Source organism: Hypanus sabinus, chromosome 11 (assembly GCF_030144855.1).
Source record: "Hypanus sabinus isolate sHypSab1 chromosome 11, sHypSab1.hap1, whole genome shotgun sequence".
NCBI lineage: Eukaryota > Metazoa > Chordata > Chondrichthyes > Myliobatiformes > Dasyatidae > Hypanus > Hypanus sabinus.
The window spans coordinates 17,907,786-17,934,988 of NC_082716.1; the positions used below are offsets into that span (position 1 = coordinate 17,907,786).

Consider the following 27,203-nt stretch of genomic DNA (forward strand, 5'->3'; position numbering starts at 1 on the left):
GTTATATCTAAAAGAGCTGTGCCGCTCTATAAAACATTTTTGTCCGCACTTGGAGTGTTGTGCTCGGTTCTGGTTGCTTCATTATTGGAAGGATGCGGAAGCTTTGGAGAGGATGTTGAGGAGATTTGCTAGGATGCTGCCTGGATTAGAGAGCATGCCTCAAGAAGAAAGGTTGAGTGGGTTAGGACTTTTCTTTTTGGAACAAAGGAGGATTGAGGTGACTTGATAGAGGTGTGCAAGATGATAAGAGGCATAAATCAAGTGGACAGCCAGAGACTTTTTCCCAGGACCAACATGTCTTGTCCTCCAAGGGACAAGCTTGTCATGGTTTGGAGGCTTGTGTGCCTCAGTGACCTGGAGAGCTATGTTGGGTCGAGTCAGGTCTTTGTGCTTTGAACTGTTGGGCATGGGTGACTCTACCATGAGCACAGTAGAGCCCTGAAAAGTAGAGGACAGATGAAGAGTGGTCCACCAGTCCTCCAGGTTCAGGGCTAACAGCTCTGACTGATACAGCCAAGTTGGTACGGAAACAGCAATGAAGAATCCTACATCTGAGTGCAATGGTGCTCCTGAGTCTCCACCCGGGAGACAGTAGTGAAAACTGAGAGGAAGCTACTGATATTATGAAGGAATCCCTGAACACTGCCAGAGTTGGAAGACATTCATTGCTGCCCTAAATGCCAGCAGTGTAATGGGCAGTAAGCAAGAAATGGCTTATACCAGGGGCCATAACTTTAAGGAGTTTGGAGAAAAGTGTAGGAGGCTTGTAAACGAGATGGCACTTTGACGATTGATCATAAAGAGATAAATAAAGCCTTTCAAGATTTTTATAATTCTTTATATCAATCAGAATTTGTTGAGGATTCTTCCATAATGGATGAATTTTTAAGAAAATTGAATATCCCGAAATTAACAACGGAAGATAGTGTACTTCTAGATGCACCTATTACGGAAACCAAAGTAAAAGAGGCTATTTTTTCAATGAATTCAGGTAAAGCCCCTGGTCCGGATGGTTATACTGCAGAATTTTTAAAATCCTTTTCTTCTATACTCTCCCCTTGGCTTTGTAAAATTTTTAAAGATGCGTTAACTGTAGGTAAATTACCACAATCTTTTTATGATGCCTCCATTTCTCTAATTCTTAAAAAAAGATAAAGACCCCACTGAATGTGCATCCTATTGGCCTATATCCTTGCTGAATACGGATTCTAAGATTTTTACCGAAATTTTGGCCACTTGATTAGAAAATATATTACCTAAAATTATTTCTGAAGGTCAGACCGGATTTATTAAAAACCGTTATTCATCTTTTAACATCAGAAAATTAATTAATATAATTTGTACTCCATCAGAATACCAGAATGTGTTATTTCCTTAGATGCTGAAAAAGCGTTCGATAGAGTTGAATGGCCATATTTATTTAATACGTTGCAGAATTTTAATTTTAGTTTAAAATTTATATCATGGATTAAATTAATATATTAAAAACCTTTGGCTTCGGTTCTTACCAATAATCAGAGATTTTTTTTCAGTTATCCCGTGGTACGAGGCAAGGCTGTCCTTTAAGTCCTTTATTATTTGACATTGTTTTGGAACCTTTAGCCATTGCCATTTGTGAATCTCCTAATATTTTTGGTATTACTCGTGGGGAAGGGACATAAGTTATCAATATATGCTGATGATTTGTTACTATACATATCTGACATTGAGAGATCTATTCCTGCTATTTCGTTCTTGCTTACTCAGTAGCTTTTCTGGTTACAAACAGAATTTTAATAAGAGTGAATTATTTCCATTAAATATGCAAGTTCCAATTTATAAACACTTACCATTTAAACTTGTTACAGATCATTTGGGTATTAAAATTACCAAGAAACATAAGGATTTATTTAAAGTTAATTTTTTACCTTTAATTGACCAAATCAAGCAACTTGTTACCAGGTGGTCCCCATTATCTTTGTCATTGGTTGGTCGAATTAATGCTATTAAGATGATAGTATTACCCAAATTTTTATATTTATTCCAAGCATTACCAATTTTTATTCCTAAATCTTTTTTTGATATTATTGACTCCAGAATATCCTCGTATGTGTGGCAGAATAAAAATCCTAGATTAAGTAAAAAATATTTACAGAAGCCTAAGAAGGAGGGTGGTTGCCAAACCTGAGATTTTACTATTGGGCAGTTAATATTTGATATTTAATATTTTGGATGCAAGAATCGATTATAGTATCTTGCCCACAATGGGTAAATTTGGAATGTAAATCTGTACAAGACTTCTCATTGTTTTCTATTATAGGATCTTCGCTTCCTTTTGCTTTATCTAAATTGAATAAACAAATAACCAATCCTATTGTTAAACATACATTACGAATATGGTTTCAATTTCGTAAATTCTTTGGCTTGAATAAGTTTATCTTATCAAGCCCTATTATATCTAACTTTCTTTTTTGGCCCTCTTTTATGGATCAAGCCTTTGTATTATGGAAAACAAAAGGTATAACATGTTTTCATGATTTTTTTTTAGACAATAGTTGTATGTCCTTTGAGCAGCTATCTAATAAATATAATTTGCCTAAAACTCATTTCTTTAGATACTTGCAAGTTAGAAATTTCTTGAATAACGTGTTACAGTTTTTTCTGAAATTATGTCCAATGGACATTATGGAAAAATTTTTAGCTCTGAATCCTTGCCAGAAGGGTTTAGTAGCCATCATTTATAATATGATCATGAAAATACAGCCAGAAGTATCAGGAAAAATTAAGAAGAAATTGGAAAAAGTATTTCATTGTCTTATACCCACTGAGCAGTGGGGGAAAATTTTACAATTAATCAATTCTTCTATTTGTGCTAAACATGCCTTAATACAATTTAAGGTTGTACATGGGGCTCACATGTCTAAGGATAAACTTGCTCAATTTTATTCTTATGTTAATCCAACCTGTGACGGATGTCATTCTGAAGTTGCTTCATTGACCCACATGTTTTGGTCTTGCAAAATTATTGGAAAAATATTTTCGGTATTATTTCAAAAGTTCTGAATATTAAATTGCAACCGCATCCTATTACTGCAATTTTTGGTTTACCAATGGTGGATAATAGTTGGCGGATGATTGCATTTGTAACGTTAATGGCTAGAAGATCTATCCTATCGAATTGGAAAGAATTTAATCTTCCAACCATATTTCAGTGGTTTTCTCAAACTATTTCTTGTTTGAGTTTAGAAAAAATTAGAAGTGTTGTTTTTGACCCTTCAATTAAATTTGAAGAAACTTGGAGACCATTTATTCAACATTTTCAGATGAGCTAAACTGACTTTTCCTAAACCTTACTTTTATTATCCTTAATTATTTGGATGGAGGTGCGGAGTTATTGACGCTACTGTGTATATTTGACATAATGCAATGGCCCATGTTGGTTAGATTTTTTTTTGGAGGGCTTTCTTACTTACTCCTTTTTTCGTAATTACTATGAGTTTGGGAGGTTATTATATATGGATTATCATCTATTTGTATTTATACTTTAAACTATTAATTATGTTTTCTCAAACTCTCTGTATCTATGTCTCTCTTATGTTTGTTTAAAATTAATAAAAATATAAAAAGAAAGAAAGAAAGGAGGCAGGTTTTCAACATGGAGGGCAGTAGGTATGTGATACGTACTGCCAGGGGTGGTGGAATAGGCAAATAATTGGGAATGTTTAAGTGACTTTTGGATAGGTGCATGGATGAAAGAAAAATGAAGGGAAATGTTAGATTGATCTTAATGGGACAATACCACATCATGGGCTGAAGCACCAGTACTGTGCTGTACTCTTCTATGTTCTTAAAAGGTAGAATTACGTGGGGATAGAAATCGTGCTGCAGTTTATAAAAATCTTGCTGACACCATAGCTGGACTATGTTGAAAAACATACATTTGGAGGAAATATAGTTCAGATGTCCAAGATTAATTACTGGGCTGTGTTAAATAAGAGATTGCAGACATTTTAACTGGAATGAAAAAAGTGATTTGATTGGGGGAAGGAACCAAAAAAGATAAAAGGACACCCATTCTGCATGTTAGATGCTTTAGTACAAGGGCATAAATTCTAAAATGAGAGCAATGCCATTTTGGGGGAACGTTGGGAAAAATGTCTATACACAGAGGGTAGTAAACTTAGAATTTCATTCCACAACTGCAGCTGAAGCTAGTTAAATCTTTTTAATGCTCATTTGAGAAGAATAAAGGATGTGTGGAAAGGTGTTTGGGCACACATCAGCTATGATCATCTTGTCAAGTGGAATAGGCTCAAGGCTGAGTAACCTGTTGAGGGTATGTTTAGGAGCTGCTCTGATTGACCCAGTGAAATTCTGTTTCATTGCATTCAATTGCATAACTTTTCTTCCTACTTTACAGTTCCATCTGTGCAGCAACTTAATGGATAATTGCTTAAACAGCTGCTGAGATGAAGTTCAGGCATGTTTGCTGTGCAACAAGTGATTTTTTTTTCTTTCTCCATTATTTATTTTCTTAGAAGACTGTCCTGTGACAAGAAGTCTGCAGTTAAACTTCCTGTACATGCTCCAGAATTATTGATTGCAAAGAAAATGAGGGATGGAATTTATTTAAATCTGTATTTTCTTTTGGCTAGTTTTAGAATCTTCTATTTGCAACTTTCAACCATTTACCATTTAAAAAAAAGTTGTAGGAAGATTTTAAAAATCTTTCTGTAATCTTGGCAAGAGGTGTTTATAACACTTAAGTTTCAACACTCTTGCAGCCAGATATGCTTGTGTTGTTCATTTGATTTCTCAGCCCATTCAGTCCTTTTTCTCTGGTCACTGAAACAAGGATTTTACAATTGTTTTGCTGATTGGAAAACAACATAAAGAATTGGAGTAGGAAAGCAAGGCTGCTTGCGCCTATGTTGTTAGTTTTAAAAAAAAATCTAAGCCTCCACATTAACCATACCTTATAAGAGTTGAGCTTCCTTTTTAAATATACATCAAAACATGCAATTAAATTTGACGTTTGTGTCAACAACCAACAGTTTGAAGATGTGCCAGGAGAAGCCAGCAAGTGTCAATGTAGCATGTTCACTATTGACTAACCCTTGCGTCTTTTTGCGATGTGGAGGAAATCGGCGCACCGTCAGAAAGCCACACAGTCATGGAGAATGTCTGTAAGGAATTTGCACAGCAGTGGAATTGAACCTGGTTCACTCTAACTATAAAGCTTTGCAATAACCATTATCCCACTGTACTACCCTATATTAGGGATATATTCCCCATATTATTTAACTTTCATAATGGAAAAACAGTGCCGTGCAAAAGTCTTGGGCACATATATGTAGTGAGTCTGCCTAAGACTTTTGCACTAAAACGTAATTTTCAGAATCAGGTTTAATATCACCACCATATATCAGGAAATTGGTTATCATAATGGCAGCAGTGCAATGCGATGCATGATAATATAGGGAAAAAGATAAATGTATTGCACTAAGTATGTATATTAAATTTGAAATGTGTATATTTAAATTTTATGTATTGCACCGTACTGCTGCCACAAAAAACACAATTTTCATGACATATGTGAGTGATGATGAACCTGTTTCAGATGTGGGTCTCTATTGTAGACTGAGAGTGCAAAAGGTGGCAGGGAGTGCAGATGGAGTGGAAAGTACCAGGGAGACATTCTGTAATGATCAATAAACCAATTGTTTGGAATCAGATGACCTGGCCTGAAGTCTCAGTGCTAATTGGGTCTGTACCTGTGCCACCAGTCCCACACCCCTCCCGCAACGTACCACCCTTGCCATTCCCAACATCTTTTGCTCCCGCCAGATTTACAAACTTGCTTTTTGCTCCATGTTGACAAATACAGTACCGTCCGAAAGTCCTAGGCAGCCTTGGACTTTGTGTGTGTGTATGTAAATGTGTGTATGTATATATATACATATATATGTGTGTGTGTGTGTGTGTGTGTGTCTGGAAAAAAAATCCTGACTTTTGTACAGTATTGTATCTTAACACGAAATATACTGATCTACATATCAACAGCATAGTGGTAAAGTTACTGTGCAGGCATCCAATGGCTTTTCAGGGAACCATTTGAATCAGGTTGGCTAATGTGTTTATATTAACATACTAAACTGGAATTTGAAAAGTCAGTGTGAAATTACGGCATTATCATTAAAAACCAGTGTGATTCACTGATGTTCTTTGAGGAAGTATGTTCTCCTCCCTTGTGCTGCTCGTCCTATCAGAGACTCCAAGCCCACCATTGGCTTGGCTTGTTAGGGTCTCCTTGCTTCAGGCAATTAGAGATGTGCTAATTACCAACGTAATCACTTCTCATAAAGTAACTTGATTTAAAAATCTCATGGTAGAGATTTAAAACATGCCAGGAAGTGGCAATTTAAGCGTAAATGGCCAACGCCTTAATCCTGAGATTACAGTCACACCCTAAACCAGGACATTTCAACCAAAAGCAGCAAGAGTCTGCAGCAGTGGAGGTTCACCAGGATGCTGTCTGGGTTAGAGGGTTTCATCTGTCAAGAAAGATTGAACACATCAGCAGTATTGGAGGTTGAGGGGAGGCCTGGTAGACGCATATGAAGACAGTGAGACAGATGGGTAAGAATTTTTTCTTCCAGGGAGAAATATCAACTACTAGAGAACAGCTTTAAGATGAGTAGGGGGAAAGCTTTAAAGGGCATGTTTCTTTTTCTCGCAGTATTATAGACAATAGGTGCAGAAGTAGACCATTCGGCCCTTCAAGCCTGCACCGCCATTCTGAGATCATGGCTGATCATCTACTATCAATACCCGGTTCCTGCCTTGTCCCCATACTCCTTGATTCCCCTATCCATAAGATACCTATCTAGCTCCTTCTTGAAAGCATCCAGAGAATTGGCCTCCACTACCTTCCTAGGCAGTGCATTCCAGATCCCCACAACTCTCTGGGAGATGAAGTTTTTCCTGTATTGGGTGCAGGGTGGTGGCAAAAGCGGATACAATAGTGGTGTTTAGACAGCCACACGTAGGGAATGGAGGCATATGGATCAAGTACATGGAGATGGGATTTCATTTATTGACGTGATTGGCATGTACTGAAGAGCTTGTGCCTGCACCATACTGCTCTATGTTCCATTTAACCTGTCATTCCAACTAAGTAATTTGTTTTCATTGTAAATCCAGAGAATGCAAGCCATTCTGTGTCATTTTCCTTTGTAGAAATACCCTCCTATTCCAGGAATCAGTAAATGTACATCCATTGACCATTCCCTGTGTCCATTACTCCAGATGTGCTACACATGTTCAAATGATCCATTAGTGAGACACAATAACTTTCCTATTAAATCTGTCCAAAGTGTCCTTGATTAACTTGTGCGTCACTCACTGCTCATTTATATGATGGTTAAACTCTTCCCAGTGATCTGCCCAACACCAATGTTCTGCCCATTGGTCTGTAGCTATTATGTCTTTTTTTTCCTGCATCAAATATGTTAGCAATCTTCTGGTTCTCCTGCATTGAGCCAATAGAAAAGAGATGGCTTGTCCGCTCTTGCTTCACAGAACAGCATATGATGCAATTTTTTGGGGCCTTTTCACTCCCATTCTTTCAAAGCTGCCAGATGCCTCTACTTTACCTCTGTATAGAAACTGAGTTTCCTTTGCAGACTGAATCCCTCAAAGGAAAATGGAGCCATTGTCTTAAGTGGTTTATCCGGGCTATACACGCACAACGTTAGTGTTTATTTCTGGTGATTATCCTTTCTCTTTGAACTGGTTATACTCCAGCTGTGACCCCTATGTGCATCTTGGGGTTGCCAAGATTTGGCTGCTGCTGGTCTGTAATCTATGCTGCACCCTGCACCTAGTTCATTAGTGGAGGGATAGGTTTGAGGGGCCAAGTGGGTGGCTCCATCTTGGATCAACAAGATCCTTGTGTAGGTTCCTGGTGGAGTTTGATTGGGTGGTGGATGAAGTGTACCTGGAGATGATCACAGAGTTGTAAGACCTATTAAATGTTTCCTTGAGTGGAGGGGATGTTTCCTCTGGTGGGGGAGTCCAAGACCAGAGGAGACAGCCTTGGAATAGAGGGACATCCTTTGTAAATGGAGATGAGGTATTTCCTTAGCCAGAGAGTGGTGAATCTGTGGAATTCACATGGCTGTGGAGGCCAATTCATTGGGTATATTTAAAGCACAGGTTGACAAATTCTTGGTTAGACCGGGAAAAGTCAGGAGATTGGGGCTGAGCGGGAAAATGGATCAGCCATGATGAAATGGTGGAGCAGACTTGATGGGCCAAATGGTCTAATTCTGCTCTTGTATCTTAGCCTTACAAGACATGAGAGCAGAATTATGATCTTCAGACAACTTAATCTGTGCTGAACTATTATTCTGCCTAGTTCCATTGCCCTGCAGCTGAAGCCTAGCCATCCATACTCCACTTCTCCTGTCTGTGTACCTATCCAAGTTCCCTTTAAATGTTGAAATCGAACCCGCACCCACCACCTCTACTGGCAGCTCATTCCTCACTTGCCCCCCTTCTGAATGAAGAAGTTCCACTTGATGTTTACCATAACCATTCAACCTTTCATTGTTGACCCATGACCTCTAGTTCTAGGCTCAATCAACCTCAGTGGGAAAATGCCTGCCTGTATCTACCCTCGTAACTTTGCAGCAAATCTTTCCTCATTCATCTGTGCTCCAGTGATTTGAAGCAAGTGGCATGCCCAGGGAAAACCTGAATGGGAAATTACTGATGAAGTTTGCAGACAACATAGGTGGAGGGGCAGGTAATGCTGAGGAAGCCGGGAGTCTGGAGAAGGACTCAGACTGATTGGGAGAATGTACGATGGAATCCTGTGTATGGTCATGCATTTTGGCAAAATAAATTAAGGAGCAATCTACTTTCTAAACATGAAGAGAATTCAAAACTCAAGAGGTGCAAAAGGACTTGGGAATCATTGTGCAGGAGTCCCTAAAGCTTAACCTGCAGGTTGAGTCTGTGGTATGCAAAGCAAATGCAATGTTAGTGTTCACTTCAAGAGGACTAGAATGTGAACACTAAGGATTAGATACTGAGGGTTTATAAGTCATTGGTTACACCACACTTGGAATATTGTGAGGTGTTTTGGGTCCCTTATCTACGAAAGGATGTGCTGGCATTGGAGAGCTTTCAGAGGAGGTTCACGAAAATGATCTTGGAAATGAAAGGGTTAAAAGTATGAGGCACTTTTGATGGCTCTGGGCCTGTACTCACGGAAGTTTAGAAGAATGAGGGGGGGTTCTCATTGAAACCTCTTGAATATTGTAAGGCCTAGATAGAGCGGATGTGAAGAAGATGTTTTCAAAAGTGGGAAAATCTAGGACCAGATGGCGTAGCCTTGGACTACAGGGATGTCCACATAGAACAGAGATGAGAAGGAATTTCTTTAGCCAGAGGGCGGTGATTCTGTGGAATTTGTAACCACAGGAAGTTTTGGAGGCCAAGTCATTGAATGTATATTTAAAGCGGTTCTTGGTTAGTCAGGGTGTCAAACCTTATGAGTAGAAGGCAGGAGAATGGGGTTGGAGGAATAATAATTCCACCATGATGGATTGGTGGAGCAGACTCAATGGGCTGAATGGCCTAATTCTGTTCCTGTGCCTTGTGGTCTTATGAAATGAATGCCTGTCTAGTTCTGCACATGGGAAGATTTTTATTCTAGAATTGTTAATCGTTTTTGCACTCGAAGCTGCTTAAGTAATGGAGGAGAGCTGGATATTAGAATGTTTTCTAACTGTTCCTAAACAGTAGAGTTTAATTAAAATCTTTCTTGGGCTTCAACCTAAAGTGCCAAAAGATGCACATTCTTGATTCTTAAATCATAAAATATATGTCCTTGTTTCTGAAAATGATGAGTCAAATCATCTGCTGTTAACTTGCAAAGGAAGCTCTTTAGGTAACTAAATGGCTTCATCTGCTCCAGTGAAAGCTCTCAATCATTTGGCAGATGTGTACTTGGATAATAGATTGGTGTTATGAATAAATAAGTAACCCTTCCATTGTTCCATTCTCTGTCCAGTTTCAGAAAAGGGAGTGACTGAATGAAATACTAAAGAGTGCCTGACAAATGCCCTCTTCTCATTACTACCATCAAGGAAGAGGTAGAAGAGACTGAAGGCCCACGCTCAGTGTTTTAGGGATAGCTTCTTCTCCTCTGCCATCAAGTTTCTGAATAGTCAAACTGGAAGTCAAAAGAAGAAGAGAGAGATGTATAGGCAACAGGGAGGAAATAAGATGCTTGAGGAGTATAAAAAGAGTAAGAAAATACTTGAGAAAGAAATCAGGAGGGTTAAAAGTAGACATGAGGTTACTTTGGCAGTCAGGGTGAAGGATAATCCTAAAAGCTTCTACAGGTATGTTGAGAGCAAAAAGATAGTAAGGGATAAAATTGGTCCTCTTGAAGATCAGAGTGATTGGCTATGTATGGAACCAAAAGAAATGGAAGAGATATTAAATGGGTTTTTTGCTTCTGTATTTACTAAGGAAACTGGAATGGAGTCTATGGAAACAAGGCAAACAAGTAGGGAGTTCATGAAACTTATACAGATCAAAGAGGAGGAGGTGCTTGCTGTCTTGAGGCAAACCAGAGTAGATAAATCCCCAGGACCTGACAGGGTATTCCCACGGACATTGAGAGAGACTAGTGTTGAAACTGCAGAGGCCCTGGCAGAAATATTTAAAACGTTGATATCCACGGGTCAGGTGCTGGAGGATTGTAGGATAGCTCATGTCGTTCCGTTGTTTAAAAAAGGCTCAAAGTAAGCCGGGAAATTATAGGCCGGTAAGTGTGACATTGGTAGTAGGTAAATTATTGGAAGAAATACTGAGAGATAGGATCTACAAGTATTTGGATAGACAGGGACTTATTAGAAACAGTCAGCATGCCTCTAACCAATCTATTAGAGTTACCAGGAAAGTGGATGAAGGGAAGGCAGTGGATGTTGTATACGTGGACTTCAGTAAGGCCTTTGACAAGATCCCACATGGGAGGTTAGTTAGGAAGATTCAGTCGCTAGGTATACATGGAGAAGTAGTAAATTGGATTAGACATTGGCTCAGTGGAACAATCCAGAGAGTGGTAGTGGAGGATTGCTACTATGAGTAGAGGCTTGTGACTAGTGGTGTGCCACAGGGATCAGTGCTGGGTCCATTGTTATTTGTCATCTGTATCAATGATCTGGATGATAATGTGGCAAATTGGATCAGCAAATTTGCTGATGATACAAAGATTGGAGGTGTAGTGGACAGTGAGGAAGGTTTTCAAAGCTTGCAGAGGGATTTGGACCAGTTGGAGGAATGGGCAGAAAAATGGCAGATGGAGTTTAATGCGGACAAGTGTGAGGTATTGCACTTCGGAAGGTCAAATCAAGGTAGAACATACAAGGTAAATGGTAGGACACTGAAGAATGCAGTAGAACAGAGGGATTTGGGAGTACAGATACATAATTCCCTAAAAGTGACGTCACGAGTAGATAGGGTTGTAAAGAGAGCATTTGGTACATTGGCCTTTATAAATCAAAGTATTGAGTATAAGAGTTGGAATGTAATGGTGAGGTTGTATAAGACATTGGTGAGACCGAATTTGGAGTATTGTGTGCAGTTTTGGTCACCTAATTATAGGAAGGATATTAATAAGGTTGAAAGAGTGCAGAGAAGATTTACAAGGATGTTGCCGGGACTTGAGAAACTGAGTTACAGAGAAAGGTTGAATAGGTTAGGACTTTATTCCCTGGAGCGTAGGAGAATGAGGGGTGATTTGATAGAGGTGTATAAAATTATGATGGGTATAGATAGAGTGAATGCAAGCAGGCTTTTTCCATTGAGGCCAGGGGAGAAAAAAACCAGATGGGTTAAGGGTGAAGGGGGAAAAGTTTAAAGGGAACACTAGGGGGGGGCTTCTTCATGCAGAGAGTGGTGGGAGTGTGGAATGAGCTGCCTGATGAAGTGGTGAATGTGGGCTCACTTTTGACATTTACGAAAAACTTGGATGGGTATATGGATAAGCGGGGTTTGGAGGGATATGGCCCAGGTCAGTGGGACTAGGCAGAAAAATGGTTTGGCACAGACAAGAAGGGCCAAAAGGCTTGTTTCTGTGCTGTAATGTTCTATGGTTCTATGGAACTGAAGGCCTACGTACAATTGTGTGTGGAAGCTTTAGAGAGAGCGAAGGAGATTTACTTAGATTTTGCCTGGACTAGAGAGCATGCCTTAGAGGATAGATTGGGTGAGCTAAGGCTTTACCCTTTGGGTTGAGAGGTGACTTGATGCAAGTGTACAAGATAAACTTTATTTTTCCCCCAGGGTAGAAATGGCTAATACAAGGGACTTAATTTCGATGTGATTGGAGGAAAGTGTAGGGGGATGTCAGAGTTGGGTTTTTAACACAAAGTACGAGTGCATAGAAATTACTGCTGGGGTGGTGGTAGAGGCAGATACATTTTAAGAAATTCTTAGGCAGGCACATGAATGATAGAAAAACGGAGGACTGTGGAGGGGGGAAGGGTTAGATTAATCTTGGAGTAGGTTAAAAGGTCAACACAGCATCGTGGGATGAAGTTTCTGTACTGTGCTGTAGTGTTTGACGTAAATCATGAAAACTACCTCTCTATTCTTTTACACTATTTCTATGTGTTTATTGTCACTTATTATTTGTTACGCCTGCACTGTACCACTGCCACAAAACAACAAATTTAACGACTTGTGTCAATGACAAAAATCTGATTCTGATGCTGAAAAGGATTGCTGTGTCACTTTGCTTGTATTTTTTTTAAACCTGGAAAATGAAGGCATGTGTAAAGGTCTGGCTGTGATCCATTCAGCCTTGAGTGTGATTGAGATTAGAGCAGATGGGGGAAAGCCCAGGCATGTTTTTGTACATAGCCAATGCTAGCTGATCTCAGCCCGGTGGAGCGAGGAAGTAGGAAAGAGATGACAGCTGACTTTCTTGTTTACATGGGGGGAGAAAATTAACCCAGGCTACTGCAGCTGGGAAAATAAGCACAGGCTTCTGAGGGTGAGATATTGCTGTGCTCAAGCTTTGGCCAGTTAATTCACATGCTGATCCTTGCACTCCAGGCCAACCGTTGTTATTTGGATGATGTCACTGGAGCATGGTACATATTCAGAGTAGCAGAAGCTATACTCAATGGCCACCTAATATTAGGTACACCTTTACACCTCATTAATGTAATTATCTAATCAGCCAATCATGTGACAGCAACTTGATGCATAAAAGCATGCAGACATGGTCAAGAGGTTCAGTTGGTGTTCGCACCAAACGTCAGAATGGAGAAGAAATGTGATCTAAGTGCCCTTCTGGAGTGATTATTGGTGCCAGATAGGTTGGTTTGAGTATCTCAGAAGATGTTGGTCGCCTGGGGTTTTCATGCCCAGTAGCATCTCTGACCGCACAACATGTTGAACCTTGACGTGGATGGGCTACAGCAGCAGCAAACCATGGATATTTGCTCAGTGGTCACTTTATTAGATAAAGGAGGTAGAGTAGAGTGGGAGCCACTGACATTGGGGAAAAGGAGGAGGGGATTGGGACATGGGAAGATGTTACTTGTTCTTCTGTTTTCTTAGTCCAGTCTAAACATGACCTTTTAAATGTCATTGAAGGCAAACTGGTGTGGTATTGTTACTGAGACATGCATAACATGACTCATTACAGCCCTATTCACTGCTTTGGTATGACAATACTACGAGCAGTCTGCCCAACAATGGCACTCTTTTTGTGTTCTTTCTAGTATAACTTATGTTGTTTAATGCTTTTCTTGTGAATGTCGTGCATCTGTGAAGTGGCTGCAATTTTTTTAAATTGCACCCATGCATACATGTTCAATGTTCAACTTTGACTGTAGTGCACTCCGCCCTTGTAAAGATGGATGAGGCATGCTAATGCCTCAGGTGAAGGCAGGTAGTTCCACTTGTGCTGAGGAAACATTATGGACCATGACAAAATCTTGTGTATTTTATTTAGAGATACATTGCTGAACAAGTTTGTCTGGCCCTTTGAGCCACATTGCCCAGCAACCCCAGATTTAACCCTAGCTTAATCATGGGACAGTTTACAATGACCAATTAACATACTAACTGGCAAGTCTTGGACTATGGGAGGAAGCAGGACCTGGGGAAAACCCACTCATTCTACTTGAAGGACATACCAACTCTTTGCAGTGTCATTGGTTTTGAACTCCGATGCCCTAAGCAGTAATAGCATCACACAAACTGCTACGCTAATGTGGGCACAGTGCAATCCTTTTCTGCTATCTGTGAAAAGCTGGGTCAAAAATACTACCTGCAAGATATAATTGTAACTGCAGAATAGCTGACGTAATCAAATAAGAAACACTGGGAATTATATAACTGGTCTTCAAGGCAATGAAGAAATTGTATTCTATGCTTGCAACCAGTCCTCCTGCACATTAACCCAACCTCTTTCCCCTCATAAAATCATTGGATGAATTATTACTCACCTAAAGTATTAATGATCACTGCTCCTTTTCAGATAGATCGTCAGACATAAGAACTGAATTGGGCCATTCGGCCCATTGAGTTTCTTTGTCATTCGAAGGGAAAAGATGAAATATGAAAGCAAGCTAGCAAATAATATCAAAATAGATAGTAAAAGTTTTTTCAAGTATGTTAGAAATAAAAGAGAAATGAGAGTGGATATAGGACCGCTAGTAAATGAAGGAGGAGAAATAATAATGGGGGACAAGGAGATGGCTAATGAACTAAATGAGTATTTTGTATCAGTCTTCATTGTGGAAGACACTAGCAGTATCCCTGACTATGCAGTGTGTGAAGGAAGAGAAGTGAGTGCAGTTACTATTACCAGAGAGAAGGTGCTCAAAAAGCTGAAAGACCTAATGGTACATAATGGTGGATCCAGAACTGGCTTGCCCACAGAAGGCAAAGAGTGGTTGTAAATGGATCATATTCTGTATGGAGGCTGGTGACCAGTGGTTTACCTCAGGGATCTCTTTGGAACCCCTTCTCTTCGAGATTTTTATAATTGACCTGGATGAGAAAGTGGTGGGGTGGTTAGTAAATTTGCTGATGACACAAAGGTTGAGGGTGTTGTGGATAGTGTGGAGGGCTGTCAGAGGCTGTCAGAACTTACCCCTGACATCTCCTCTGTACCTACTCGCCAGCACCTTAAACCTATGTCCTTTTGTGGCAACCATTTCAGCCCTGGGAAAAAGCCTCTGACTATCCACATGATCAATGCCTCTCATCATCTTGCACACCTCTATCAAGTCTCCTCTCATCCTCCTTCGCTCCAAGGAGAAAAGGCTGAGTTCACTCAACCTATTCTCATAAGGCATGCTCCCCAATCCAGGCAACATCCTTGTAAATCTTCTCTGCACCCTTTCTATGGTTTCCACATCCTTCCTGTAGTGAGGCGACCAGAACTGAGCACAATACTCCAACTGGGGTCTGACCAGGGTCCTATATAACTGCAACATTACCTCTTGACTCCCTAAATTTAATTCTACGATTGATGAAGGCCAATACATCATATGCCACCTTAACCATAGAGTCAACCCGCGCAGCTGCTTTGAGTGTCCTATGGACTTGGACCCCAAGATCCTTCTGATTCTCCATACTGCCAAGAGTTTTACCATTAATACTATATTCTGCCATCATATTTGACCTGCCAAAGTGAACCACCTCACACTTATCTGGGTTGAACTCCATCTGCCACTTCTCAGCCCAGTTTTGCATCCTATCAATGTCCCACTGTAACCTCTGACAGCCCTCCACACTATCCACAACACCCCCAACCTTTATGTCATCAGCAAACTTGCTAACCCATCCCTCCACTTCCTCATCCAGATCATTTATAAAAATCTCAAAGAGTGAGGGTTCCAGAACAGGTCCTTGAGGCACACCACAGGTCACCACCCTTCATGCAGAATATGACCCATCTATAACCACTCTTTTCCTTCTGTGGGCAAGCCAGTTCTGGATCCACAAAGCAATGTCCCGTTGGATTCCATGCCTCCTTACTTTCTCAATAAGCTTTGCATGGGGTACCTTATCAAATGCCTTGCTGAGATCCATATACACTACATCTACAGCTCTTCCTTCATCAATGTGTTTAGTCACATCCTCAAAAAATTCAATCAGGCTGATAAGGCACGACCTGCCCTTTACAAAGCCATGCTGACTATTCCTAATTATATATACCTCTCCAAATCTTCATAAATCCTGCCTCACAGGATCTTCTCTATCAACTTACCAGCCACTGAGGTAAGACTCACTGTTCTATAATGTTTGATGGCTCTGGGTCTGTACTCGCTGGAATTCAGAAGTATTGGGTGGGGGGGGTGGGGAATCTCATTGAAACCTTTCAAATGTTGAAGGGCCTGGGCAGAGTAGATGTGGAAAGAGTGTTTCCCATGATGGGAGAGTCTAGTATGAGGGCATGGCCTCGGGATAGGGGGACGTCCTTTCAAAACAGATGTGGAGAAATTTCTTTAGCCAGAGTGTGGTGAACTTATGGAATTTGTTGCCACATGCAGCTGTGGAGGCCAGGTCGTTGGGTGTATTTAAGGCAGAGATTGATAGGTTCATGATTGGACATGGCATCAAAGCTTACGGGAAGAAGGCCAGAACTGGAGTTTAGGAGATGAGAACAAAAAGGATCAGCCGTGGTTGAATAGCGAAGCAGACTCGATGGGCCGGATGACCTAATTCTGCTCCATCACAGTTTAGTTATACCTAACTTGTGTATTTTTTTGTGTAATAACATTAGCATTAGCATTTACAGAATATTGACCTGAAAGCTACCACACTGGTACAATGTACTGCAATAAATATAAACTGTGGCCAGTTAATAGCACTCTGTGCTTGAGGGTTGCAGGTTCGAGACCCACTTCTGAATTCTACATAGATATCATGACTGGTTCTCCTGTGCGTTATTGTGAGAGGTCTGTACTCCCAAAGGTGTCATCCTTAAGACCAGGCAGGAGGCTTTTATTTCAGATGTTTGTTACATATGCATGGAGCTGGATGGACAACAGAGTAGTGTTTTTTACTGAGTCATGTTAGTAACAGTAAATGCCAAATTGCAGCGTGGGAGCTACAACATGCATACTTGAAGGCCCAAGCCAAATAAGACTGCCTCTGTCACGTAAGAGACCTAGTCGATGGGTGCCACAGTAGCATAGCAGTTACTGAGATGCCTTCAATTTCAATGCCCTCTGAAAGGAGTTTCTACATTCTTCCTGTGAGCATGTGGCTTTCCTTTCACAATCCGAAGACATACCATTTGGTAGATTAACTGCTCATTTATTGTAGATTGTCATGTGATTAAGCTAGTGTTAAATAGAGAGGTTGCTGGGCAATGTGCTTCATTGGGCCAGAAGGGGCTATACCACACTATCTCTAAATAAAACCGATTCACTTCGCCATCCCTTTGGCCGCATCCACACTTGCTCGTTTGCCGTGTTATTACGATTGATCTGATGCAGTATGTTAACATCTTCAGTTTATTTACCTCCATCTCTCCAACCCCCCCCCCCCCCCCCCCACCACCCAAACTAATTCCTAAATCCTGAGGCTCTGTCTGTGTTTTTAAAAAGAGCAGAGGTGAATTATCCCCTGTATCATGGCTAAAATTTATCCCCTAATCTGGATCATTGTAAAAGCAGATTATCTGGTTGTTACCATGTTGAGTGTAGCATCTTGCTCCACACAAAGTGGCCATTACATTTCCTGTTGTGTAATAATGCTTGCACATCGAGTCTGTTTCAGGGCAGTGCAGGTTATCTCTCTGTGTTACTTGTATTAGATCAAGTTGCTTCTGCCAACATTGATAGGCCCTGCGGTTCTTTACACTGTTGTGTAACTTGCTGTCTCGTGTGATGTGCAGAGTGGCTGCCTGGAAAAGCTGCTGGAGAGGCAGAGCCAAAAGAGCTGTTTAGAAGACACTTGGATCGGCACGTGAGCGTGTAGAGAATGGAGTGGTATAGACATCGGTGTTCCCGGGTGATGGGAATCCTTAAAGATGGATGCTGCCTTTTCGAGGCATTGTCCATTGAAGATGTCTTGGATACTACATGCCCATGATGGAGCTAACCAATTTTACAACTCTGCAGCTTACTGTATAGCAGCCCTTCCTCCCCACCCTCATACCAGTTGGTGATGTAACTGGTTAGAATGCTTTCGACAGTACATCTGTAGAAATTTGCAAGTGTTCTTGGTGACATACCAAATCTGAAACTCCTAATGAAGTATAGCCTCTGTCTTGACTTCTTTACAGCTGCAGCTATAAAGAAGATACGTGAAAAGCTTGTCTTGCATACTGTTTATACAGATCAAGTCATTACAGTGTATTGAGGTAGAACAAGGTAATGATACTGAATAAAGGGTAACAGCTGAAGAGGAAGTGTGGTGCAGGTAAAGAATAAGGTGCAATATCATAACAAGGCAGATTGTTAGGTCAAGTGTCCGATTTATAGATTTAATAGTCTTATGATGGCTTTTGTATCTTCTGCCTTTTGAGAAAGGAGAGAATATCCCAGATGAGTGGAACCTTTGATTTTGCTGGCCTCTTTACTGAGACAGCAAGTGGTTATCGATAGATTCCATAGTGGGAAGGTTGGTTCCTGTGATGTGCTGAGCTGTGTTCACAACTCTCTAAAGCTTCTCTCAGTCACGGGTAGAGCATTGGCTGTACCAAGCTATTACACAACCAGACAGAATGCTTTCTGTACACCACACACAAAATGCTGCAGGAACTCAGCAGGCCAGGCACCATCCATGGAAAAGAGTCCAGTCAAAGTTTTGGACCGAAATCCTTCAAAGGGGCTTGGTACGAAACATCGACTGTACTCTTTTCCATAGATGCTGCCTGGCCTGCTGAGTTCCTGCAGCATTTTGTGTGTGGCACTTGGGTGTTCAGCGTCTGTAGATTTTCTGTTGTTCGAGGATGCTTTCTGTGGTGCATTGATTAAAACTGGGTGAGATTTGACAGAAATATGCCAAATCTCTAGCCTCCTGAGGAAATGGAGGCATTGGAGAGTTTGGCTGTGACATCAACATGACTGGACCAAGACAGGTCATTGGTGATGTTCACACTGAGGAACTTGAAGCTCTGAATGCCCTCAACATCAATACTGTTAATGTATACAGGGGCATGTGCACTGCCCACTCCTACCCCCCACCTCTCTGAGATCACTGACCAACTCTTTTGTTGGCATTGAGGGGAAGGTTATTGTTATGACACCATGTCACTCAGCCCTCTACCTCCTTCCTGTACACATCTCAAGTAATGATGAGTCAATGACAGTGGCATCGTTTGCAAACCTGACAGGGGTTGGAGCGGAATCTGACCACTCATTGTAGATCAGGGGTTCCCAAACTGACGTCTGTAATGGTATTGGTACTGGCATAAAAAAGGTTGGAAACCCCCTTGTAGAGGGAGAGAATGGGGCTGAGAACATAGATAGAAAGGATTCATTCAGTTGAACATTTTGACTTTATTCTACTTAGTTGGGACAACATCCTGGGCTGAAGTGCCTGTACTACTTTATGTTCTATGGAACATCATTGTGGAGTTTGTGTGGGTCTAAGTAAAACAAAATCTGACAGCACTCCAAGCCAGAGTGCCTCAGGAAAGACAAAGATTCAGGTGGAGAGTCCACAACCTGAAAGATTAGCCCTCTTTCTCTCCCCGTTGACGCTGCTTGACCCGCTGAGTGTTCTCCAGTATCATTTTCATGTCCCAGCAAACGTTTGTATTTTTCAAAGTTCAAAGTGTACTTATTTATGGAAGAATATACGCAGTATACACCGCTAAAACTGGTCTTCCCCACAGACAGTCACGACACAAGCAGCATGGGGAGAATCCACTCAAAGGTCAAACATCAAACCCACCCTACCCTGCACACAAAAAAAATGCAAACGGCAATAAAAAAGCGAGCAAAAACGCAATAATAAAAACAAAAAAAAATGATCAGAAGGCATATTTCAGTAGCATCCAGCTCGGTGTTTATTATCTACAGGCTGCTCCAATTTAAAAATTACCCATTAAGTAATAAGAAAAAAAAAGGCCAAATCCATGTCACTGTGCAATTTGGAAGCTGGGTAATCTTTGTCATTTCCATCCCTGTGTGATACTTTTCCTTTTGCCTTGTGCTTTCCAGTCAGTGAGGATATCTTCATTATGTACTAATGTTGTCTTGGATGCTTGGTTTATTTTTCATCCGAAATAGTTCTTCCACAGGTCACGTTAGAAAGTGTAAGAGTGTCTCTCCTTACCCTAGAGAGCCTGAGACTAAGGTAATCTTGTAGACTGAGAGAGCGTAGAGCAAGACAGTACAGTACAGGCCGTTATGATCTACTCTTAAGATCAATCTGGCCTTTCCCTCCAACATAGCCCATAAGTCTTTGATTATTTTGTGCCAATGTAAGAGTTTCTTAAGTGCGCCTTATGCAGGGGCTCCCAACCTGGGATCCACAGACCACTTGGTTAATAGTAACAGTCCATGGCGTAAAAAGGTTCAGAATTCCTGCACTAATAGATCTGCCTGTGTCACTATCCTGGCAGGGTATCCTATGTACCCACCGCTCTCAGTTAAAAAAAAACTTGTCTCTGACATCCCCCACCACCGCCCCCATACTGTACCAAAAGTACAGCACAGAAGCAGGCCCTTTGGCCCATCTAGTCCATGCTGAACCTTTTTAAACTGCCTACAGCCATCAACGCTGCACTAGGACCACAGCCCTCCATACTCCTACCATCTGTGTACCTATTGAAACTTCTCTTAAACAGTGAAACTGAGCTCATGTGCGCCAGTTGTGCTGGCAGCTTGTTCCACATTCTCACGACCCTCTGAGTGAAGAAGTTTCCCCTCATGTTCCCCTTAAACTTTTCACCTTTCATCTTTAGCCCACGACCTCTGGTTGTACAGGGCAGAAATGGGCCATTCAGCCCAACCTGTTCATACTGACATTTGTGCTTCATTTGAACCTCCTCCTTTCTTTTCCATTTCTAAATCTATTGTCATGGCTCTCTCTTCCGTTCTTCCTCGTGTGCTTGTTGATCCTCCCCTTAAATACATCTCCTTCCTTCAGTCACCAGCTTTCACATTCACATGACCCTAGAAAACTCATAAGTAGCTTTAACTAATTGAATTTTTTTGGTGATTTTTTTTTCTTGTAATGATGCTCTCTAATTATGCCTCTTTACATCCTCTTCACGTTCACTCTATCAAAACCATACCTTTACAGGTCCTTCAGCCTCCACTCAGCTGCTTCATCTCTGGAGAAGAATCAGAATTAGGTTTATTATCACTGATATGTCTTGCCATCTGACTGGGAACGCCAAACTGTGTGTGTACCAAGCCTGTGTTCTTGGCACTCTCCTCTGCAGCACAATCTATGCTACTTGAGAAGAAGTTGAACAGCTTTCACCTGTGCTGCCTCACATGGATCCTGCACAGAGCCACAATTTAGAGGTCTTTCAACGCGCAGGTATCCCCAGCACGTTTACCCTTGCCAGCGCCAACACGAGGGGAAACTCCTTCACTCAGAGGGTCGTGACCCAAGTTGACTTTTCTCATGTCTTGCAAGGCGGAAGAATGCCAGCAATGTTGCAACAGTACCGTGCAATGCAAGAGAAAAAAACTCACTAAAAGTTGCAGTACGAATGTATAAAAACGAGTGCAGAAAGAGAACAAAGTAGTGAGCTTGGGTTCATGGAGCATTCAGAAATCCGATGGTGGAGGGGAAGAAGTTGTTTCTAAAAGGGGTGGGGTGTGTGTCTGTCTTCAGGCTCCTGTACCACCACCTTGACGGCGTGACTGGGCTGGTGAGTGTCCTTAATGAAGGATGCTGCCATTTTGAGGCATCGCCTTCTGAGGATATCCTTGATGGAGGAGAGGCTAGTGCCCATGATGGAGCTGCCCGAGTCTGCAGCCCTCTGCAGCTGTTTATGTTCTGCGCATGGGTACCACCATACCAGACAGTGATGCAGCCGGTTAGATGCTCTCCGTAGTACATTTGTAGAAATCTGCGGGTGTCTTTGGTGACAAACCAAATCTCCTCAAAATACAAAAAAACGTTGAATGAAGTAGCAGGCATTTCATCAGGCCTTGTTGCAGGTGTTTTGAAACATGGGCAACTTGCTAGCGCCTGACAGCTTCGCGTTAGCTCCAGAATATTCGGAGCACTTAGCATTTGGCTAAGGAATAAGCTGCTGAAAGTTGTAACATAAATTGCCTCTGTCAAACGTGTAATGGAGTTTGTCAGGAAGTACCAGTACACAAACGATAAGAGATTTTCTTTTAAGGATAGAAGCAGAAGAAAGTAGTTTATTAACCGAGCTTTCTGTTTTGCGTAGGTATCCGGCTCTGACAGTACTTTAAGGTACAACTCTCCGGACGTGCATCCATTTCAAAATGGCATGAATGCTCTGACAGCCTCAACTGCTGACAGCAAGCTTGATCCTTTTACATTTCATTTCACCAAGTAAGTAAACTGTTTAAATATCTGTGGGAATTTTTCAGCAGTTAGGTTTCATCTTGTCTGTTGCATGGCAGCTACTTGTAGAATTGTTCCTTAAATTCACTCTGGCCAACCGTCGACAGGAAAGGAAAGCGAATTGCTGGAAGAACCCTGCTGATCAGGCAGGATCTGTGGTGGCAAACATTTTGGGGCCAAAGCACTGCATCCAGATTGAAGGTGTATAGTGAAGTTGGCCAGTACAGGTCCTCCCCAGCTTATGCAAAGCCCATACATCAGCACAGTAGTGTAGAGCAGAATTTTAGCACCAACAAACCAGATTCAAATCCTGCTGCTCTCTATTAAGAACGTTCTTCCTGTGATCGTGTGGGTTTCCTCTGGGTTGCTGCCATATTCCAGTAGAAAGGAGTCGCAGTTTAATTGGTCACACCGGTCTAACTGGGCAACACTGGCCCGTTAGTCTGGAAGGTCCAGTTATCGTGCTGCATCTGCAAATAAAACTTAAACAAAAATATGACCCGGTGTTAGGGTGGTGTTAGCAGCTGAGATGAAGCTGCGGGCACCTTCAGCCGTGTGGGAACTCGACTCGCGGGCAGATTTCTGACCGTTGAACTGTTTGGGTTGCTGCTCGCAGGAACAGCACTCTGACCCGGAGAGGACGTGAAGATTGAAGTGTGTGTGATGGGGGAGGGGGTGTTAGGTGATGGGTGGAACTAGAGGAGGAGGAGAACGATGGGCAGGTGGAAGTGAGTAGCCCTAACGCGTACATCTGTGGAATGTGGGAAGAAAGCCATGTGATTACAGAGAGAGCGTGCAACCTCCTTACAGTGGCAGGAACTGAACCCACGTCACTGGCGCCATAATTGTGTTATGTTAACTGCTACGTGACCACGCTGCCCTCTGTAGCTTCTTGCTTTTTTGCGCTGAGCAGCTGTCATACATATTAACAGGAGGAACGATGATAGTGTGGATCAGCCCAGTGGTGTCAGAGAATTGTAACCAGTTTGGTTTCCTCTCTATCCTGTGTTGTGTATGTACCTGACACTTGTGCTGTTCTGACTTAAAGGCTTAATGTAGCAACACACTGTACTTGAACCAGAGAAACATTTCTGTATTTGGTCACTTTACATTGTATTAATTATGCTTAATATGTAAATGTCAAGGTAACAAAAGTATCACTGTTGGTTGGAATGATCTAAGTAGTTTATTATTTACTCTGAATCCTTTTGAGGATTGTCCACTTTACAAATGTTAATTACCCATTTTGACCATAAGACACAGGAGCGGAATTGAGCCATTCAGCCCATCGAGTCTTCTCTATCACCATTATAGCTGATTTACTATCCCTCTTGACCCCATTCTCCTGCCTTTTCCGCAGACATTTTGATGAGGAGAAATGTAATTAGCTCGAGGTCGTGAATCTGTGGAATTCATTGCCACAGGTGGCTGTGAAGGCCAAATCATTGGGTATATTTAAAGCAGTGGTTGAAAGTTTCTAGGTTAGTAGTGGCATCATAAAACATAGGAGCAGGATTAGCCTATTCGGCCCCTTGAGACTGCTCTGCCATTTCAACATGGCTGATCCAATGGGCTAAATGTCTAATTCTGCTTTTGTGTCTTGTGGTCCTGTGCTGTTACTAATCAAGAAACCTATCAACTTTAAATATACCCCAAATGACTTGGCCTTTGTAGCCACCTGTGGCAATGAATTCCACAGATCCACTACCTTTGGCTGATGAAGTTCCTCCTCATCAAAATGTCCGGGGGGGAAAAAGCTGGAGTATAGGATCTAGAAGGATAATAAATCAGCTATAATGGAATGATAGCGAGGATTTGATGGACCAAATGGCCAAATTCTGCTCCTGTGTCTTATGGCCATAGTGGGTAAATAACATTTACATGGAGGGCAATCTAATGGCCATATGGCCAATCAACAGTGATACTTCTGTTTCCTTGACATTTAGGTATTAAGCATAATTCACCACGCACTGACTAGAGAGGTTCCTCCTCATCTCTGTTCTAATGAGATATCGTCATATTCTAAGACTCTGGTTCCAGCCTCCACCCATTATAGGAAATACTCTCTTCATGTCCAGACTGTGAGTCTTTCAATTAATCAGTAGGTTTCAATGAGATCCCCCTCATTCTTCTAAACTCCTGCAGATGCAGGCCCAAAGCCATCAATTGCTCCTCGTACATTAACCCTTTCATTCGCATGATCACTCTCATAAATCTCCTTTCAACTCTCTCCAATACCAGCACATCCTATCTTCAATAAGGGGCCCAAACGTTGTTGTTGTGTTTTTTTTTGCAGCTGTTGAGTTTTGGTGTTTCATGTGTATATTGTGAACACCAGCAATACTGTGACTAAGACTTTGGGGAAAGCTTACTCTAAGGGCGTGAGAGTTGTATTTGGCACATGCTTAAGGTCAGTGGGGCTAATTTTAGGTTTAATTTATGAAAGCTCGAACTGTTTTTGGGAGAGAATGTTTTGAACCCGTAGGCAGTAGGGAACAGAACTGCTGTTTACAGATACAGTAATCAGAGGTGGTTGAGACAGAGTTTCAAGAAGTTTGGCGCTAAATTAAAATAATGTTTGCATACTTTCACAGGATGTGGACCCTACAGCCAAGGCCTCATTTATTGTCCAAACCCTGATTGCCTCCAGAACCAAGTGTCTGAACAGAGAATACAGCACAGCAGCAGGCCTTTCAAGCCATTTATGGGTGGTTAAATATCAACCCTCTGTGGGCATTTAGATGTACATAGAGCTCAGACTTGATAGATTCACTTTTCCTTCCCCAAAGAGGACTAGTGAACTGGAATTGAAGGGTCTGTTTCTGTCCTGCAGTGTTCTATGTCTCTAGCTTTACTGAGGCACTATTGTAGGGTGACAGCCCTTCTTCGGTGCCTTGGGCTACTGAATTGTCCAGTGGAAAACTGTAATCCTTGGGAGTCATCAGCATACTGTAGTAGCCCCAGCCTTGATTTTGCATTTTAACATTTTCATTTGTAAAGCACATAGCTGAGTTTTAGTTTAACATATTCAGTCCAAAGTCTTGGCAGGATGTGCCCTCTGAAGTACTTGTACTGTCTGTGACTTGTATATAACTGCAAGGTGTCTGTGGTGCAGTGAGTTGAGAGGTCCCCCATGGGTCAAGGTTGTATCTCAGCTGTCTTATGTGAGAAGCAAGCCAGAGCAGAAGCAAGCATGGAGAGCAAGATTTTGCCCATGTAGTAGGCACCCCCTCTCCATGCATCTGATGAACCCAGAGGAACGGTACAGACAGATACATTTTGGCACCCAGTGGCATTTCAGGAGTTGCCAGTTAGCACTGAACTCAATGTCGGTGTGCCTTGGGGACTCCAGCTTCTGATTTTCTTTTTACCCTCTACCCTCGGGGTTCCCTCCCAGAGACTTCCCCAGGAGTGGGTATAGCCACAAGACTGTGGAGGTTTGACTTGATTGTTGTCATTTCCCGAGATGAGCCACCAACCACAGCTAACAAGCCCCATCTGCCCAAAGTGATCGGTTTTAAGGCACCAGTTACCTGACTTTGCCCCTTCTCCTGTCAGTAGAAATGGTTCCACCAGGCTTAGTAGCTAAGCCACACATGAAGGCCAGGGGCTGGACTTGGTTGTCAGAGGCTATTTGAGGTGCACGCCATTGGGAGCATTTAATAGGTAGTGGGAGCTTATCCCCTCTACTTCCCCCAGCTATAGCAAGGAACCAGTACGGTGAGTTACTGGCTCAGTATCTGGAGATCTGGGTGATTGGTGCAAGTTCAAATACCTCCACTGAAACTGGTAGCAATTCTACTGCTAGTGGGAAGGGAGGGGCTGGTTTGGGTGAGGAAGTCTGTCCTTTACTGTAGTAGTAAATCCCCTCAGGGTGCCACATGGAGTGACAGCTGGGCTACTGGTGTGAAGGAATTCAATGGAACAGTACTGAAAGCTTTGAAACGACGAATGTGAGAATGAAAAGACATTGCACAGTTAATTGTAAATATTTTTTGCTATGAATAAAGATTATTTTGGTATTAAAAGACGTAAGTTTTGTTCCTCAGTAATGGTTGCTATGGAAAGACCAGAAGGTTGAAAACCAACCTTGACCAATGTCACCTAATATGTGACCTTGGAACCATAGCAATAAATGTGACACACTGTTGACTACCCTCTGAAACAGGGCAGTTCAGTTCAAGGATAGATGGAGACTGTATATAAATATTTGCCTTGTCAATGATACCCATGTCCTCTGGATGCATAAATGAAGGGTACCTACTTAGTAGTTTGGATCAGTTCTGTGAAGACCAGTGGGTAACAGTCCGGAGTACCTTTCTATTCTATATGCACACAATGAACTCACATTGTTTATGTACCTATGACACAAGAGATTCTGCAGATGCTGGAAATCTAGAGAAACAAACACATGCATGCATACACACAATGCTGGAAGAACTCAGCAGGTCAGGCAGCACCTATGAAGAGGAATAAAGAGTCAACATTTTAGGTTGAGACCCTTCATCAGGACTGGGAAGGAAGGGGGAGGGGTTGTCAGATGACAGGTGAAACCATGTGAGGAGGAAGGTGGGTGAAGGAGAACAGACGGCGAGAAGCTGGGAGGTGGTAGGTGGAAAAGAAGGAAAGTGATCAAAGAGAGTTGACTGTGAGAGAAAGAGAAG

General features: G+C 41.8%; 1 protein-coding gene across 1 annotated transcript in view; it reads left to right on the plus strand.

Annotated features, from left to right (window-relative positions):
- Positions 1-27,203, plus strand: part of LOC132401727 (volume-regulated anion channel subunit LRRC8D-like) — a 132,977-nt gene that overhangs the window by 14,012 nt on the left and 91,762 nt on the right. Inside the window, exon 2 of the mRNA XM_059983853.1 lies at positions 22,400-22,527. The gene's annotated coding sequence lies outside the window, so the exon portion shown is untranslated. The remainder of the gene's footprint in view (positions 1-22,399; positions 22,528-27,203) is intronic.